This window comes from Grammomys surdaster, unplaced genomic scaffold, assembly GCF_004785775.1.
Source record: "Grammomys surdaster isolate TR1022 unplaced genomic scaffold, NIH_TR_1.0 125834, whole genome shotgun sequence".
NCBI classification, from domain to species: Eukaryota; Metazoa; Chordata; class Mammalia; order Rodentia; family Muridae; genus Grammomys; species Grammomys surdaster.
Window position 1 is genome coordinate 44,726 of NW_021620662.1, and position 20,770 is coordinate 65,495.

General features: G+C 35.4%; 1 protein-coding gene across 1 annotated transcript in view; it reads right to left on the reverse strand.

Moving 5' to 3' along the window:
• Lrba (LPS responsive beige-like anchor protein) overlaps window positions 1-20,770 on the reverse strand; it is a gene marked incomplete at its 3' end in the record, with an annotated part of 362,529 nt that overhangs the window by 43,398 nt on the left and 298,361 nt on the right. The window lies entirely within an intron of this gene.

Consider the following 20,770-nt stretch of genomic DNA (forward strand, 5'->3'; position numbering starts at 1 on the left):
CCTAAAGTCAATCTATCAAAAAAAAATGACACATTTAAATTACCTATGTACCATCACAAATATTCATGGAACATTCTTTTTAAATATAAATGACTAAATATAGATGACTCTACTCTTGTAATTAATAGTCTGAGATATATAGGAATTTCATTCTTAGAAAAATTTTAAATATGATTCGGTTTTTCAAAACAAAGGTCACGAAGCAGTTCCAATGTATTATATCTAAAATTTTAATATTTTCTAGTCTTAGACTGTAGTTTGTTGCTTTGAACTTTCCCACACTGTCTATTTTCCCAGTGTTATATTTAATGTTATTTCATCATTTTTCTATTTATAAAGTATTTTATTTCTGATAAATGATTTTTAAAAACTGTAAAACTTTGATTGGCTAGTTTCAAAGAAACTTGTCTGCTGAGGCAGGAAAGGCCTCTCCTGTGAGAGGGTCAGTGCACTCTCCACGAGCAATTATGATCCCTGAGAATTATAACAAAGGGTCAAAGTAGTAAGAGGTCAGCATCAGAGGGAGAACATGAGGGCGCCAGGAACCCTGGCCAGTCTATGTTCTCAGAGCTAAACAGTGAATGATTGTGTATGAATGAAAAAATATTCAAATTAACAAGGCAATCCTAGTGAAGCTGCACGCGTGCTAAAAGGGGAATTAACTCACATTTTATGTAAAGCAAACTTTGTAGACCATGTTTGATTTCAAAAACAAGTTTTGAGTGGCAGTTAAGATACACTCTCGATAACCTACATAAAAAGATTACTGGACTTTCTCCATTTTAGGGATATTGACATGTTCTTACACCCAAAAGCAACTTCATTTGGAAAGAACATAGCCTTTTGTTTTAATGAAGAGTTACTGTGGGGAAATCACCTAAAATAGCTCTAGAAAAAAATAAAATCTACATACAGCATTGTCTCCAAATAAAATGACTTTCATGTTAAAGCAACTTTATAACATAAAAGGAGTATTTATCATTGTTTGGAAGCTCATTAATTGACTATCCAACTCTTTCATCCTGACACCATTTTGCTAACATGGAAGAGTTTAAACAGATAAGCAGTGAGGATACATTAAGTCACAAGGTCACTACTCCATCAGAGTCCATATCCAAGTGAGTGTCTGGCAACTAAGGATGTGTCTAAGAAGGGAAAGTGACCTGGGCACAGAAGGGACCCCATGATGTGCATGCTGTTGCTTACAACAGATTAAACTGAAAGACTAAAGTTCTGACAAATTTACAGCAATTTAAATTAGTAAAGTATTAGTAACATACTTTCTAAATAAACTGAACTAGTATCTAGCTAGTTCTTCAGCTGTGAACAATCAACAAGAGTATCTTAATATGCGAAAAAAGATATAAAGATGAAAGGAAATACAATACTCTAAAACAACCACGTGGGATGAGAGAGGACTCAGTATCGGAAGTGCTTACTGCCCTTACAGAGACAAGGATCTGTTCCCAGAACCACATCAAGCAGCTCAAGATCACCTGTGACTCCGGTTCCAGGGAATCCAAGGCCCTCTTCTGGCTCTGCAAGCACCTACTTATATGGTGTACATATAAATTCTGGCAGGCACACATACATATACAAAGATTTTTTTGTTAAAGTCTAAAAACAAATATAGGAAAAAAACTCTAATGTACCTCTAAAATGATTAAAAGAAATCAACATAATATATACTCTAATAATTTCAATATAGTTAAGGATTAAATATTTCTAAATATTCAATAAGATCAAAATTATCTCTGATGGTATTCAGATTAAAAATCATTTTTAAATTAATAATAGGGTACTTTAAGTGGGTATCAGGTTTAATATTTTTTAAAGATTTATTTATTTTATTATATGTATATATATATATATATATATATATATATATACACACACACACACACACACACACACACACACACACACACACACACTGTAGCTGTCTTGAGACATACCAGAACAGAGCATCAGGTCCCATTACATATGGTAGTGAACCACCATGTGGTTGCTGGGAATTGAATTCAGGACCTCTAGAAGAGCAGTCAGTGCTCTTAACCACTGAGCCATCTCTCAGGCCCTGGGTTCAATATTTAATATACTCAAAACTTAATTAAAGTTAAAATTCCACAAGAAATCAAACTATGGCTATTCTGAAGCCGCAGGCATATTAGCATCCACTCAAAGACGTTCATGGAATGATTACATACTCCTTATGAAAGATTGAAATAGTTCATTATCTTTACTTTTACTAAATTCAGTCCTGACATCTGCATTAAATTCAGACCTTCTAAAACTGCAACTTCTCTATATAGTAACATTATAAAGATGACATGAAAATGTACACAAACACATAAAGTGACTTGAGCATTTCACAAGGCATGTTTGTGAACATATACATGTTCATGTTGTGATAAAAATGTCAAAATGGCATATAAGGATGATATCTACCAAGTGGTACCACAAGGAAAATAAGTTATACACTTGGAAGAAGACCACAAAATGTTAATCATTGGCATTTAAAAGAGATGTCATTTTCAAATTCTAACTAAAGCCACAATAAACCACAAACAGCATTTTCTAGTATAATTTGAAAACTAAAATTTTGTCATGAATATTTAATGCTTTAATCTGTTCTTTGTAAGAGGAAGACAATGTTAACTGATAGCTTAACATATGAAATTTGTTAAGGTGAAAATATTTCTATAGCATGATTATACTCTGTGACAGACAGAATAATGTTTCCTTTCATAGATGCTTAATTCCTGCCCTTTGTAAGGTGTGAACTTGCATCCTTGCATGCTGTTGTTGTTTAGATACAGTCCCCCTCCCACCCCCAAAGTTCTCTGGGATTAGAAACTTGGTTCCTGGGAAGGTGATACTTGGAGATGGTGGAATGGTGGGATGTAGGGCCCAACAAGAGGTCCATAAATCACTAATAAAAGAGAATGACTTTGCAAACCTTTGGCAGTTCTTATAAGGGGTTGTTATAATAGGCACATAATGCGGCCTCATGCAGCTCACTCAGCTCTTGGCTAATTGTAAGGCTCAAATTGCAATAATGTGCTTGTTCTTCTTGTTGCTATCTTCCATGTGGTGATGTGTCACGGTGTGGTACTCATCACAGATTCTACAGGCTGTTTGGTCTTGGAATCTCTATGAGATGAACCAAATAAACCTCTTTGCTTCATAAATAGCTTGTGCCAGGTATTTCATTGCAGTGGCAAAGATCTGTTAATATGCTACAATAAAGGGGAATTAAGGTAACAGATGGAACCAAGTTTGTTAATTACTCTAAGCTGGGATATGAACTTGACTATGAAAATGAAAGCAAGTGGCCATACTAAGAGTGAGTCCATTAAAAAAGCAGCACTTACCTGTGCTTACTGGCTTTGTAAAGAGGAAAAGAGATATCTAGAAGTTAAAACAAATAAACAAATCTTCCCTTATAATCCATAAAGAGGAATGCACTTCTGGTAACACCTTGATTTCAAGCCTAGAAAGACACACTGAATGAAATCTTGCATTTGTGGTAACTTGTTATAGCCACTATTATAAATGAATACAAAGCTGGGAATGACTGCATATGCCTTTAATCCTAGCACTCAGGAAACAGAGACAGATGGATCTTGTGAGTTCAAGGCTAGCCTGGCCTACATAGTGAGTTCCATGTCAGCCAGGATTACATAGAAAAACTCTTCCTCAAAAAAAAAAAGTAAGAAAAGATAGAAAGAAAGAAAAAGTGAATACTCAATCTTCCTTTTGTCCTAAAAAAATAAAAGGTAAATATAATTGTCTTAGAAACAGTAGGGAATCTTTATGAACACAATTACTGTATTCAGTAGTAATCTACCAATGTCCACCCCAAGCACTCATAGGAAAGATTCTCCTATCTATGTATTAGAATGTAATATAGTCTCTATGGGATCATTTAACAAGAGAGATCTACCATGTTTCTATTACTTCTTTCTATCCACTGTAAATGGACTAGTACTCATTACTTCAGCATCACGGACTATCCATCAGTCCCAACTGTTCTCTTTCCCACTTGGTCTCCCTTGTAATTCTTCTATTAGCTTTGCTCACATAACTCCTGAGCCACTCAGCTCTTGCATAAAGATTAGCCTTAAATGCACACAGCTACTCAACATCTTTTCTCCTTGTCTACAAATCTACCAATCAGCATATAATATAATGCACATCTCAGCTCTTTTCATTGTTGCTGAATATCACTGGTTATTTCCAAGGACATTTCTTTACCTATTTGTTATTTGAATGTTAAATTCTCTGTCAAAGACTATACATATTTACTCTATCTGTGAACTAGAATAGGAAAGCAGCAGAGATAACCACATGCACACACACGTATACATAGCTATGATAAATAGCAATGTAAGTGCCTACTGTTTTCTGTACTTCCAGAGAACTTCCCCTAACCCCTCCATTTATGTTCCTAGAAAATGTCTAAAGGATGGGGATATGGAGATATCGCTTAATGTTCTCTTGAAAATGATAAAAAATAGGACCTGCCATGCAGTTCACACCTATTATCAAAGCACTCAACAACTAAGGCAGGAGCATTATTGTGAGTTTGAGGCCAACCTGGAATAGATAGTGAAGTTTATTTTCAAACGTTTAAATTTCATGGCAAATTTATATAAAAGCCTAAAATACAAAGACCTTTGTGGTATAATAAAAATAAGACCTACAAATACATATTATATGATGGTGAGAATGGCATGTTAGATTCTCTTTAAGATTTGTCTTGCACTATTCACATGTCATATGGTAGATTAGTAGTATACACAATACACATATATGTGAGTGTGCACATGTGTGTTTGTGTGTGTATGTGTCCCCTGAAATGTAACAACTCTCCTAGTTTTTCCAGCTGATGTTTTCCATGCCAAAGTACAAGGTGAGTCCACTGGGAACCTGGCTTATTAATTTAATATATAAAAGACTTCCTAAAATATGATAAAATTGTATAATTTAAGAGTTACTTAAATATACACACTGCAAACTATATATAAATATATTAAGTAACCTAGGAAATTAAAACCTACCAAACATGACTAATCATACACTTAAAACGTGTTCATCTTTTGCTCAAACATGATAAGTATAGGTAAAATTAAAACATGGTGGTATGTTTATCATCTTTCTTCATTTTAAACTATATTATGAAGCATTTAAAAATATAATTAACATCTAGCTTTGAAATGGTACAGTTGAAATTCTCCAATCTGAGATCATATAGCACTTTGAAAATTAAGTTATAGTATCTGAATTATATCTGAAAGATTCAAAGTTAAAAGGGAATTTCTGAATGAACCAAATGTGCTTTAGTAAAACACAATATGGAAAAGGTTTGTTTTCAATGAACTATTTTAGGATCTTACTGAACATTCTTCTAAATTAACAATTCTGTTTAAATATTTAGATAACTATTTTTATATTAATTCTAATATTAAACATTCAATAATTTATAGCTGACAACAGATTCAGATTTAAATGTTTTCATCATAGATTGTTTTGTAACACTCTGTATAAACATTACAGATTTTTACAAAAATTTTAAGCAAATATAACTTAGTCTTTAATTAATGAGAAAGAAACTACTGCATAACCAAAATATATGGAAATGAGCTTATAATACATACCAGGTAGTTCAGCATTTGTGAAATTATATGTCGTAAGTTGCCATGCAAAAGCTGAACTCAGTTTACTTCTAGAGATTGCTATATTTGGTAAACTACTTCCTCTTCCATAGCATGGTGGTTTTAGTTTTGTACAACACCTCAGCACAAACCACAGTGTTTCCTAAGTATAAATACATAGCACTTTATTAACTCCATTCCAAACCTGGAGACAGCCAAATTTAAATTACAAGTTTTTATCTTATAATTTGCTACAAATTACTTGAGAAATGTCTAAACTTATTTTTTTAAGCTAGTTTATGTCACAAGCATTTTCCTAAAACTTACCTAAGGACGGTAACTGTCAAGCTCCCTAAATCTCTCAGTGTTATCTGGTCATATCATAACATTTCAGAGTAAAATGCCATGATTCTGTCCATCACTTAGGGAAATTAATGGGGCTAGGGATGGTGATACTTTCCCCAAAATCCCAGCAGGCAGGAGGACTGCAAAGAGCTCCAGAGCAACAGTAGATAGAGAGGATGGTGGAAGGGCAGACAAGATGGGAATGAGGGGAAAGGGAAAGATGAGAGCGAACAGGGGTAATAAGAGAATGGAGATAGGACATAGTTATAGAAAAAAGGGAGAGCAAAGAAAGGTGAGAGAAGAAAAAAGCAAGGAGAAGGGCAGGAGAGAGGGATAAAGGAAGAGTGAGAAAGAAGGGAGAGTGTTGGCCATGGTGGGTCACACCTTTAATCCCAGGACTCAAAAGCTAGAAGAGGGTGGATCCCTAAGAGTTCCAATCAGCTTGGTCTATATAGTAAGTTCCATATACATAATCAGAGCTATATAAAAAGAGACTCTGCCTCAAACAAATAGACAAGAAAAAAGCAGGGAGGCCTGGGGAAAGGGAACAAGAAGAAGAAGAGGAGAAACAGTCCATGCTAAAGAAGGATTTGGAGTTTCTTGTGAAGACAAAAGTTGGTATGCAAAGGAAGTCATTTCAGCTGTGAGAAAGCAGAACTTACTTTATTTTTTTTTTATCGGATGTTTTATTTACATTTCATATGTTGTCCCTTATCCCATCCCCACCCACCCAGGAACCCCCAATCCCCTCACCCCTCCTCCTTCTTCTCTGTGGATGTAACCTCTATCTACCTCCCCACTCCCACCTCCCCACCCTCAAAATTTCCACCCCCTGGGGCGTCCAGCCTTCATGAGGTTAAGGCAGAACTTACTTTAAAAGCATGAACTACTGCAGAGATGATGTCTTAAAGAAAATAGAATGGAAGTGAAAATATATCTATAAAACTGTGATGGCTTTAAATAAAATCTACAAGACATGTTCTGGTACCTCCTCATTTTAATATCAAATTATTTAATCTCTGAGTTGGTTTCCTAATAACTACATAATAAAAAGATATAGATATAGCTCAATATAGACTCATTGAGAATATTCTGACAAAGTGCTTAGAATATTGCATGGCACAAGAGCGCAATTAGCCATATGTTGATCATCTTATTTCAACTGAGCTCAAAAAAACACTTATTTCTCTACAAACATCACATTGATTATTGGAATGTGGTGATAGAACTCTTGGCTAGAGTACAGCATCACAGTTTTCAACTGCTCTATAGGCATTTATTAAACATGTGCTATGTGTACTTAGTCATGAACTGCTATCAAGTAAATAAAAGAGCTGCCTTCCAACAACTTTCCATATTCAAAACATAATAAACAGAAAGGAACACATAGTAGGACAGCAGAGACAACAAAAGTTAAAACATATGGTGTTGAGTTGTTTGAGATTAATAATACCTAGGATAGTACAAACAATAGTTCTTGGTGGGACATATAGCATCAAGGAAAGACAAGAACTTCAGAATGGCAGCCAGTAGAAAACATGTCTATTTTATTCAATTCCCCTTCATAAAACCCTATAAACAGCATGTAAGCATAAATTCTGCAGAACAAATTAATACTGCTGAGTCACTTAAAATTTTCTCTTTAGAAGGTTATTATTATTATTATTATCATTATCATTATTATTATTTTATATGCATGGATTTTTACTCTGCATATATGTCTGTGTACCACATTTGTACCTAGTACCCATGGGGGCCAAAAGAGGGTATCAGATCCTTTGGAACTATAGTCACAGGCAGTTGTGAGCCACCATGTGGGTGCTGAGAATTGAACCTGGATCCTTTAGAAGATAAGGCAGTGCTCTTAATCTCTGAGCCATCTCTCCAGCTCCCTACTTTTATCTTTTATTTCTAATACCTTCTCAGAAAACCTACTATTTGAAGAGTTGTAGATGAAGTTCTCAGGCCACTATAGATAGCTACATCATGATTCAGTGAGGTAACCCTTAACGGAGATAACTCCAGGAAAAAAACAAGCTTATTTTGCCAGCACTACTTACTTATAACTTTGCAACTTGTTTTCATATTATAGGTTAAAAGTTATTGACTGCATCATGTTTTTGAATAAATTAAATTATTACATTTTTAGATGCATATTTTGTCCAGGCACACATTAGCAAGCTTCACCTTGATTGTCCTATTCGCTAAAAATAGTTCTCAGTTTTAAATTTTCCTGTAGTTGTGTCATATTATCAAAAACAACAAAATGAGAGATGGTTAGAAAAAAAGAGGTGTAGAGATAATTCTGAAATAGATTTGAATCCGAAGAATAGAAATAGCCTTAACAAGGCAATCCTAGATCTAAAGTATGTACTCTTGGTCACGTTACTTAATCTTCCCACAGCTGTCACAGTATCAATATCTGCACCTGTACAGTGAGGACAACAAAGTGTTACCTCAGAGCAAGTGTGAGAATTTATAAATTAATTGCAAAAAAAAAGCCCCAAAACACTTATTAGTGGGTCTACAGTGTAAGGAATGTTCATATGTTATTATTATTTCAGGAGAATTTTGCCAAGATCTGGTCAGTGAATAACATGCTCTAATAAAAACAAATATATATGAAAGAAGAGAGGCAGCAGAATAAAGTGGTCAGTCAGGTAGCCGCAGAGTCAACAGAATCATAATCTGTGTGCTTAAGGTAAGAGGTAAGCCAGAATAAGAATAAATATTTGTTTAAATAAGAATGTTAATGGAAAGAACTATATTTTATAGTGAACAAAATTTAGATAGCTTCTAATCACCTTAAAGTGTCCTTAAAAGGCAATATTAATAAACATTCGTATGCCTATTCTAGTATAGGACATGAATTCCCATCCATGGATTGTTCAGCTTGCATAAGTCACAGCTGATTGGACACAGTCCCTATGGGCATGCCATTTCATCCAGACTGGACGGTTCATTAGTCATAATTACTATAACTGTACAGCAGAGACTGCAGTTTTATCTCATCAGACATCTCTGATCAAGCTGCTTCAATTCTGCTTCATCAGCATGTGAAGTTACATTATCAGAGCTTTTTATTTTCCAATCGGTAATTAACACAGATTACGCTTTTTATCAAAACATGTATTTGGCCTTCACATTTAATAGCCAGGACCCTGATCTGACCACTGTTTGACCTCTGGCATTACAAAAGCACCTAAACAACATGAATCATCAAATAAAATTCAGACTGCTGTAGGAGACATTAAACAAAGAAAAGAACTGACCTGTGTAAAAGCATAAACTGATTGCACTTATCGAAATTAAGACTAACAGTCTTTGCTTCTTATTAAACATTAAATTGCACACCAGAAGAACACGTCATACATATTTATTATTTAGCATTGTTACTTCTAAAAGACCAGCACAATTAGTGTTTCTCTCAAACTGCATGCTACATAAAGAAATTTCCTATGAAGCTTGAAGACAAAGTAATGGAAAAGACTGTTGAGAAAGGTGAAAAAATGGAGGGATAATACATTTCATTGCATACTAAAGTGTAACACTCACTCCAGAAAAGAAAATGTTGCCAAAACATAGTTCAAATATAGCATACGGAATGAAACTGATGTGTCAGGATTTTTCCTCTTCCAGTTTCTTTTGGAGAACAATAGAGGACTAAAAGGCCCAGCTCACTATCTTCATGTGAAGTATTCCCACTATAGGACGCGTGAACAATCATAATCGACAGTTACAGGCAGGCACTGAGGCTGCAAAAATCCCAGAGTAATTAGTGTTGTCTGAATGCAATGACATCTGTGTTCTCATAGTCTTGAGACATGTCAGGCAATAAGATGTATATGAAATAATATGACAAGCATTGCACATGCCCTTCTAAAAGGTCTTATACTTTGGGGAGCAGCTGAAGAAATAACACACGTCATCTTCTTTTGTAACCAATACATTTAAGATTAAAAGACTTAAAAAGATTTTTCTGAGTCATTCATTCCCTTTTTGTAGAGCATTTGTTCAGATTACAGTAATGTGCTATGAAAAGAATATGCTTCTTTTCAAAACTTTCTTAATGTTTGTGATCCTGTGCAAGGTTTTATACAGCCCATTTCTGTCAGTGACAAAATCAGGAATCTTATCATTCTTTGATACATACATACATACACACACACATACACACACACACACACACACACATGTATATATATATATATATATATATATATACATATATATATATATATATATATATAAAAATCTAAAACAATCCATGGGCATTGTATATAAAATAGCTTGCAATTTGTGGTTAATGCCTTAGGATTACGTTTACACTTTTTTATTTTTTATAATGAGAGGTCAGTTCGTTTGCATTAAGAAGTCTTTGTTTTAGGACACCTAAAGCTTTGCTTTAATGGTGCCTATTGCTAAGCCCTCTCTCTCTAGGCTGCAGCAGTGTGTTTGAGCATGCACTTGCTCCAAGAAAGACATTAGTCATCATTAACAGAACCACTGACACCAAATCTAAGTGCCTCTCCACAATGACCAAGTGGCAATCATCTTTCTCTTACACTGTCACTGCTGATTAGGATTTTCTTTCATGAAAATTTAATTTGTTCCCTTTCTGCAGCTTTTTTTTTCCATTCCAAATAAATAAATAAATAAATAAATAAATAAATAAATAAATAAAACCAATATATCCAAGAAGGCTACAAATGTACTGTAAGAAGTTCTATCTCTAATATAGAGAATGATACAGAAATCCTAAGGTTCTCAGGCTAAATCTTTTTACTTAAGCCAGGAAAATACTAAATCAAGAGTTTATAAACAGCAGGAAAAAAAGTGATGATCCCAAAAGGAATTTTGCATTAAGAATCTACAAGCACGAAAAGGTGGCTAACTCTAAAGACCTGAATAAACTTCCCTAAATATTCGCTACACAATCCCAAAGCTTCTGAAAACACTTCTAGCAGCCATCATTCACAATTCAAATTTTGTCTATATCTTAAAAAACAAACCAGGATAGAAAGTTCACATAGACATGTCACTATCAACTTAAGAAAATACTTTTAAGTACCAATACCTTCGCTGTGTGTTAGCCTACTGGTTAGTGTTTTCTTTAAAAGGAATTTGTAGTTGCTGGGACAAATGGAAGTGATTCATGTAGCTATGCAGGGTGCTCCAGGGCTAGATGATGCTACAGATTAAACTCGGGTCTGTAGAATGTCACAGTGTTAAACAAGATATCATAACGATAAGTTATTTAAGGAAGTTTAAAAAAACATTTACTTTTCTGTCTTATTTCAATTTGTTTAAAGTTTGTAGAAAATGTAAACATGTGATAATTTGCAAAGATCCTGAAACAAGCCCAACTCCTAGCTATAAATATTATATTCTTTTATATTACTTATGTATTGAAAGAAAACAGATTAGTTTAAATGTAAAATATCTCAAAATTAGAATAAATCTAGCATTAGTCAAAAGTTGTTATATATTTGGGGTCACATGAATAAAAGTTGTATCTTTCTGATGACTATCTATATAAAATGATTTAAAAACAAAAATTAATGCCATTTCTTTCTAAATTCAGAAATAACCATAGTTCATCAAACTTGAACAATTAAATGACTCTCCAATCCTTATGTTTTACTATGAGAAATAATTTTAAAGGCCAAATAGCAACCACTTGGCTGCATTGCAAAGATTTAATCCTCCCCTCTCCCATCTCATTTGTAATTGGTCTCCAATTAAAACTTTTAAAAATTAAGAATTTTAATGTATTTGGAAAAAATGTTTAATTAATTAAATTTGGGGGCAGAACAATCACCAAAGAATAAAGTGCTAGTCTAAAATAAAGCAAAACCATACAACCTAACTTAAATATCTTTTTAGACTATGCTTAGAAATACTTGGGTCATTTCCATCTTTAAGTATATGATTCTGATACTGAAAATCATTAAAACCAAGTTCTGATTTTCAGAGTTCCACAGAAACATCCAAATCAAAACTTCAAATGGTTACAGTATTATAACTGCTTCCTACATTGCTGAATCTTATACATGTTCAAGAAGAGAAGTTTAGCTCTGTAACTTCCATTCCTCAACCTAAACCTCCCAGTCACTTGTCAGTTAAGGGTTGGGCGATTTATTGACCGCCTCTGGATGCATACTGTCAGTGCTGAAGGAAATATGAGGGAAGGTTGTCGCTACTGTTCTGGAGCTCATTGATAATGACATACCTGCCTCTGTCACCCATTACCCATACTACAAACTACTTAGACCTAACTGAAAAATCAATAGCCTACTTGCACTGGTTCCTGTGGCTGCCTCCTTTGATTGTCAGCTCCTGTCTAGGGTCAGCACTTACATGAAAGGGGCTGTGACTGCCTGATGCTTTCAGGACAACCTAACGATATGAAACTAGCCAACAGAACAGTAAATTCTGTCTCCCTGCCCTCCTCATCAATTAGGCTTTGACTAGGCTTGCCTGTAGAAACCTGACCTTTTAAGTTTAGGTGAATATGGACTAGCTGAACACACCATTGCCCTCAGCACTGAGCCAGGAAATCTACTGACAGGTTAAACAAAACAGAAGGTTGTAACTGTCATAATTTGCATTGCACTTTCACGCCAACAAGGGTGTTATCAGTGGGGGCAAGCCCTGGAACACACAAGTCCAGCACCCTTAAGCCACACTACTCATAAATTTTCAAGTGAAGTGAGATAAAACATAAATTCACAAATAGCAATACATTTCTCATCTCTTCGTCTTTTAGGTTTGCACTTTGCAAACCCACAGAGTGTCCCTCAACAACTCTTCTGGTGGCCACCTGGCACTCCTAAATGCAGTGATGGAAGTCCTTCCAATGAACTTAACAAAAAAATGAACTACTCGGCCATGCCCATTTAAGTGCTATATCAAAAAGCACTACAGCCAATCACAATAATCAGCCAATAACAGATTGCTGAGCTATGTTTGACAATGAGGACAGTTAGATCACAATATATTTTTTCTTGCATCACTTCGCTCCCTACCAAAATATCCACACGTTTAGGCAAGCAAGGAATTGCTTATGTGAGAGGAAGTGTTGAAATTATTTCCTATCATGATTCTCTGATACAGCATCTTTTACAGTTTGAGAGAAAACTAGGAACATCTGTAAAAATCAAAGATGTTAACACATTTACGCCTGTCAAATCTTCTGACAAAAACAAGTCAAGAGCATGGGGAAGTATAAAACTTTCCTTCTTTAAGGACATATGTGTGAGAATCACTTCCCAGCTTGGGTATGTATTTTAATAAATGACAATGAACTTAGAGAATCACAGCTTCGTGAAGTCACTTCTCCAAAAAGACACATTTTTAAATTAATGGTAAACTTGAAATCCTTTGGCTTCACAAACTGTTTACAAAGCAGAAATCTTCACGAAGATATCTAAACTCTGAACTCCTTCATTACTTAAGAACAAGTTCCTAGCAGTCATGCTCAAACCTCTACATACATCTCTATGAGAATACACAGCACACTTGGTTGTAATAATCCAGTTTTTAAGCATCCTTAAAAGTTCTCTCAAGTTGCTCCTTTGTTGATTTTCCTAACTGCAATCTAAAATGTGTGACTTTTTGAAAACTGGTCTGAAAAAAAATCATCTATAGTTTTTCTCTTAAAAACTTTTACAACCCTATGCACTACAACACTGAAAGCCCAAAATTTCACAGAAAGTATTCTGCTTAAAATAAGCTCACCAAGTTCAATAACAACCTCTCTTACACTATTTGCTGCTAGGTCAGACAGACACAAGAGATCACTTAATCCAAAACCTCTATTTAAAATTGGAAATAGCTTGAGGCAGGAGGAAATCTGAGGCAAGCTTGAGGTAAACAGTGAGACCATCTTACAAGCGGTGTTTTAGGAACTGGGTAGGGATTGTGACTGGATGCTGATCTTCTCTATTACCGCTCACAACTGCATCCGTTTGATTGTATGTATACAGTAGGTTATGTGATAGCAAAACCATACACTTTTAAAAAATCTATTTATATCATTCATTAATATTTACAAAAAGTTTTGGATAGATTTCAGAAAATACTGAAAAATTTTAGAGCTTGTAACAAAAAGTTACTATACGCAAATAAATACTAGAGTTAGAGGAGCTGGTGAGTCCAGCTGGAACCTTCCTGACCTCACTGATGATTAACTGTGCATCTGGTGGCCTTGTGGGTCTTCTGTGTGCACCTAGCTGATAGCAAAGTGAAAGGGCATGGATAGTGTCTGCTCCCAGTAAGCAAATCACTTAGAAACAGTCAGAGCCACAGATCAAAGATTCCCCACTTTATCTACACTGATTTAAACTTACTAACTTGAATTTTGAATACAGACAAAACAAGTTAGAGAATAAGAGAATGACTTTTTAGGATACAAAGATAACAAGAGAAGATAGAAAGGGAAAATTCAGAGGAGAAACAAACTGGCAGAATTTGATATCCACAGGCCAAAGCAGCTGTTTTTATCTCTGCTATATTTCAGATGGCTGTAGGAAAAAGGCTTGCTTCCTTAGACCCTCGAGCATTATTTCATTTCTACGACATAGATGTCTCAAGACCTTCTGTTGTTTTTTAGCTACTACAAGAAATCAGAGAAACCACCTTCTTTGCATATCACTTTTACTCTAACTTAAAATATCTAAAGGAAGATTAGATTTTTAACATTTTAATTAAAAAATAGTGCATTCATTAAAAATGTTCTGTTATTTCAGGGGATATTAGTACAAGTCTACTGCAACCAATGACAGATGGAGTACTATAAGACCACTGATGGTACAATAAGGTATACAAACTGGCTAGTTTTCCTAACTTGTAATAAAAATATACAAATATGGTTTGCTTATCTTGTACTATTTTATGTCCTCAAAAATATCACATATGACCTAAAAGAAATATGGAGCAAACTTTAAAGCCATATATACTGAATTAAGTATACTTCAGTAGTGTCAAAGTCTGCCTCACTAACTCATTAATATCTTCCATTAACGTCTGATACTAAGCATAACGGGCGGTAGACGCAAGAATAGCATCAAGATCCCAGGACATATACTGCATACAATGCACTTAAATTATAGTATTTTCATAAACAAATCATATCTTGAGCCATAAAATCAACTTTCTATTTTCTGTATCATTAAATTTAGTATTGACTAATCCTGGTTTTTTTGTCTATCTTCTGAAAGTGACATTAAATCCAAAGTAAATGCTGTCCAGAGAGCAATCCATATATTACATACTTAGCTTTAACAACCGTTAGACTTGGACCTACTACTTGAATTCTTTTCTTTGAGATTACAGTGAAAGCCAAAAGTTATTAAAGCCAAAGCTATTTGGCAGGTAAAATTTAATATTTTATTCACAGTATAGTTCTAATTGATTCAAATTTTTCTTTAAGGAAAGAAAAAGTTAGTAACAGAAAGAAAGGTATCCAACTTTTCAGAACAGATGCTTATGTATGGGAAGAAAGAAAATAAACAACTAAAAAAAAAGTATATCTTTAAAATGAGAAAAAGCTAAATTCTTGATAATGCTAAAAAGCATAGATAACAATACAGTAAAGTTCAAATTCTTGCCAAGTTTGGTTCTGTTCATGCTTTACTCCCCAGCTCTTGTACAATGGCTTTTACCTTTCAATGAGGCAAAGGCCATTTCCGTTTGCCAAGCAGAAGTTTCCCACTTTAGTACTGTATATCTCAGTGAAATCAAATTATATAAATTTTAATATATGGCACACAATTGGATAGCTATTGCTCAACTTGGAAGAACGCTTAACATATTATATTTTCAACTTTCTCATCTCACTAAATGATGCCAGGATTATAAATAGACTAGTCTAATCTGAGAAAATATCACAACAATGTAAGCAGTATAAAGGAAGGTGTATTTAAAACTCAGTATGTCCACCAAACAATATCCATAAAAAGTACATAAAACTGCTGTGTTTTCTAGTATCTTTCAATAGGTTTGCTGTGGAAAGTCAAAGCTATCAGTTTACATGACAGAACACTATCTTTAGTTCACACTGTTTAAATGCAAACAATGCCCCTGGGTTACCAAAGTGATGCAAGGATTTTCTGTTGTTTTGAAGGTATTTTATAAAACAGAATGAAGTATTTCAACAGGATGCTTGGGCATTTAAAATAATTAATAAACAAGAAAAATGAACTACTCAAATCAAATATTCAATAACTGGGTATTACAAATTAATTCCAGAGTAATAATTATCATTACCTTAAAAACATTCTGAAGAAAACTTCGGAGTTTTGGAAAATCACTTCAGTTGACAGAAAATGACATATAATAGTAAAGAAGACTATAAATAATAAAATATCCATAATTGTTAGAATCTCTTGCACATATTTAAATTCAGTTACTTCTTCAAAATTCCATTGAACCAACACTAACAAACCATGTTTGTTTCTTTACAGCTTTTATCGGTAGCTTTTAAAATCAGATAATAGTTTTTTATTTCTGAAATTATATTTTGACTACAATATTATAAATGTTTTCCAAAAATCAAGTATTTTTAATTACAACAATTAATTTAATTATATATAAAGATTAAAATTGAGTCACTGTATAAATAGATGCATAGGTTGTTCAAAGTTATACCAGAAACTAAGAATATATACAGGTGAAAATAGAGTACTTTGCATTCTGAAAAGTGTAAGTACTTCAGAGACTTCTTAAAAAGAAAACATAATTATTTCCTGAATGTTTGTAAAATGTTTTCAGGAAATGGAGATCATATCATATAAAGCCTGTGTACTCCCTGTGAAGACTGTTAGACTACTGTATAATATTTCTATACACCATAAAATACATACCTTTTAAGTCTCACTAATCTGATAAAGGAGAAATGCACTGACGTTTAATCTAGTAAACATATCTTTAAGAGAATATCAGCCCAGAATAAGACAGTTTAAGACTTCTGTACTCCTGCAAATGTAAACAGGATTATAACGTCAGACACACAGAAGCCCTGACTTCATCATTCCTCAGCTCCAGCTGAACTGCTGCATCAGCCGTCCAGGTCTACGGTGGCCCTGGAGCAGCAGCTTCCTTGCCCACTCAGGGACACATAGAAAATGACATGCAAAGGGCATTAGCTTGCTTTTCTCTCTCAGACTGTTTTCCCCTAACTGGAAAGCAGGCTTCTTTCTCAAAGCACATAAGCTGATGTTAAGTCAATACTAACAGAAAATATAACAATTCTCTAGGCAACAAAGTTTCACAAACGGGTTATTTACTACCTTTTTCATGGTAGTAACTTTGAAAAAAATCCAAGTCCAACCTTGTTTAGGATAAAATACTATAAGGTTAATACTCTAGCCTAATTGTCTATTGTTTTTGAACTAGAAGAATTTTCAGCTGAAGTAGGCTCAGTACCTGATCATAGCACTATTCTCCACACTCAAGTCATATGCTAATTTTAACTGTAAAATACAGTAATCTTCTTTCAAATAATTTGTATAAGTAGGTAACTTTTTAATTCCCAAATTAGAGTTCACATTGGTTTTGATGATGGGTACACTCTACTATGTTTATTTAATTATGATCAAGTAAAAATAAGATGTAATAAGGAATAACTTATGCTTCTGACTGCTTTCTGGACCTTAAATATCCTCATATCTCAAAAGCTAGTGGAGTAATTGCTCTAACCCGACTCAATCAATTTTTAAAGAATCAGGGACTGATGTTTTAAACATGCACATATTTTAGTTCACAGTTACTAAAACATGCCCACCTCAGTACATTCCTAGATGTCCTGATTGTAATGATAGAAAATGTTAGGCTCAGAGACTTCTGAAGGTTCTGCATTACCCATCATCTGGGTGTGTGTGGGGGGGGGCACCCTCCATACCCTCCTTCCTTTCAGGGATGTCTTGCAGCCAGCCAGCCCAACACCACAGTTCTGGGCAGAAGCATGCTGATATTGGCACTGCCTAAACCAAACAAACAAGATGTTTAACAGTCAAATAAAATGTCCTGCAGTCTCCCTAATGAATTTGTCAGAGACCATCAGATTTCACTCCCCCTCCTTTGCCTCATTAACTCAAGTATGATGAGACGGATTATAACAAGAGAATACAGATCAATCGGTCTGAAGACGTGAAGTGGCTTTTAGCCTCTAGAGTTTCTTTCTCTCTCGGTCTCCTTAATAGAACACCACATCTCCTGCAGAAGGAGCTGCCACTACGTTTTAATACACCATCAAGGAGCTGCTGATGGACTTCTACACCAACATACATAAAAGCAGAGGTGACAGAGGCTCTTCAATTATAGCCTCCTCAGATACCGTTTCCCCCTTCAATTATTCAGCCAGGGATAGGAGCCGCAAACAGCAGAAGCTGCTCTCAGCCAAGGCAGTGGAGAGAGGTAAGGGGGAGGGGGTGCAGTGTTTGCTGGAAGTGTTTAAGTTTATTGCTCGAATGATGTTTCTAATTAGCACCACAGCGATAAATTAAAGTCGCCTTTGTTTAACTGATTTATTATTTACTAGAGCATCTACCTTAGACAGGGTAAATTGGTAATGAATTGTTTTTAAATCAAAACATTTGTAACGTTTTATCATCCTTGCCTCTAGGAAGAAGTGGAGAAACGGTGGACAAGGGTGTGAGGAAAAGTTGCTCAGGCTGGCAGAGGTGAATACAGTGGGTGCGCGTCTCCTGCAGCTTGAAGACATGGCAGGGCAGGCAGAGCTGGGACAGCCAGCATCACAAGGGCTCCCACAGGCGCCTCTGCCCCACGCATGTTGCAGACCTGGCCCCAGGAGATGTGAGGGAACTCGGCACCTGGGCCTTGCCACCAGTCCCTGCCCAGCACTGCCTGTGGGACTTGTTCCAAGTTTCTTTTCCCTATGGTCCCAAACTCCACGGGAGTGTACCCCTCTGGCCTGTTAACACCTCCAAGGTAGGGACTATAGAACAAAGTTACCCGGCTACTTGGCACGGTCTGGGTCAGGCAGCACCAAAGCTTCCCTGAGTAGAGGTTTCCCGCCGGCGGCGGCTGCCAGCAAGCCGCCTAATAGTGCCTTCACTCCCAGGAACGCCCAAGAAACTACTGTCCCCAGAGGGTCATTGATGCTTACTTTGCAAGGTTCTTCCCATCTCCTCGCTACTTAAAAAGACCCCTAAGCGATAAATCCCTCTTGATTTAAAAAAGGAAAACCCAAATACTCTTTAGAAAGGAGCTTTAGCATCGAGGTGGAGGCAGGTCAAGTCTCAAGCCCTCCGGACCACCAAAGACTAATAACGAAAGAAGGGTTAGGGATTCAAGCGTCTCATGCCAAGTAGAAAGAAACATTAGCTCTCTGGGTAGCAACTGAATTCAGGATCTGGTAGGTTTCAAAAATGCAAAGTCAAGCTCTCCTACAGGGTTTTACAAAAGCTATACATAGCTCTTTTTTTTTTTTTTCAAATCGGGCTAAAGATTTTATTTCCCCTATGCATAACCCATTGCTTAAATATTATCTGCCAAATCAAACTAAAAATAGTCCTTAACTATCTGAGTGTATTAAAACGACTACAAACCTTGACATCTTAAATTCTGAGATAAACTCCTAGTAGCAAGTCAAACACCTTGCTTCAGACCGTGTTTTCCCAAAAGTCCTACAAGGCAACAATCACACAACTTGTTAAGGATAATACATATTCTAAAGGAATACGAGTGAATGAGTTTCAGTGGGATGCAGAAGAGGAGGAAGGCCATCTGGGTAATCAATAACAGGAAAGTTATAGATTTTTGTCCCAGTCAACTCCTTTAAAAGCAAGAATCAATTATGAAAATAAAAATTATTCTAAACCAGTACTGCCAGAGAATATGCTCACAATTAAAGTCACAGTATTAATAAATTAAGAAAACTTGAATTCAAGCTCAATTTTTCTTTCCTTCATCTTAATTTAAGTCTAAACTATTTTGGTAGCTTATTTTAATTAGCAAGTGTAACCAAATGATGTATGCTAATATAAATTTACATTGTTTCTCAGAACTCACATGTTTTCTCTCTAGTTATTGGTTAGTTCTTGTAACAGTAAAATAATAACACAAGGATATCTAAATCTAAAGTATGAAATAAGGATCAAACAACATATCTGGACTAGTTTTTTGTTCTGTTCTGTATTTTTAACAGCATATGGAAATTACTAACAAGAGATTTATGGTTATAGACTGTCATTCTATACCCTCCTTTACACATACACAGTCCTGGCAACAATGGGATGGGAGGGAAAGAGAAGGAAAAAAAACCTACAAAATTTAAGTCCCAAAGCTCCCCTTCCTGCTCCCATTTGCCCTCTGTACATTCTGCAGAATGTTCAGAGAATTAAAAACAAAAGTGAAGCTCACTGAAACCACTACTACTTTCCAGGCATTGATTCAGCCATACCCAGAGAAGAATCCCTCCTATAAAGACTCTCCTCCTCTTCATTGCAACTGGTAAGAAAAGAGGATAGAAGAAGATGGGACTATTAAACGAGTGAGAGCATTTGACTTCTGTCTTGTCCTATTTTCTTACTCCCCCCCCTTCCTTTATCAAGTGCAGTGTGGTGGCTGCTATGGTTCCAAGCTTGTCTTCTCTCTCTCTCTTTCTCTCGGATTGGCTAAAGCACTGACAGCTTGCATAGGGATTGTAGAAACTAAAGCTCCACCCCTTCACGATGGCCCAGAACCATTCATAAACTAAGAGAGAGAGAGAGAGAGAGAGAGAGAGAGAGAGAGAGAGAGAGAGA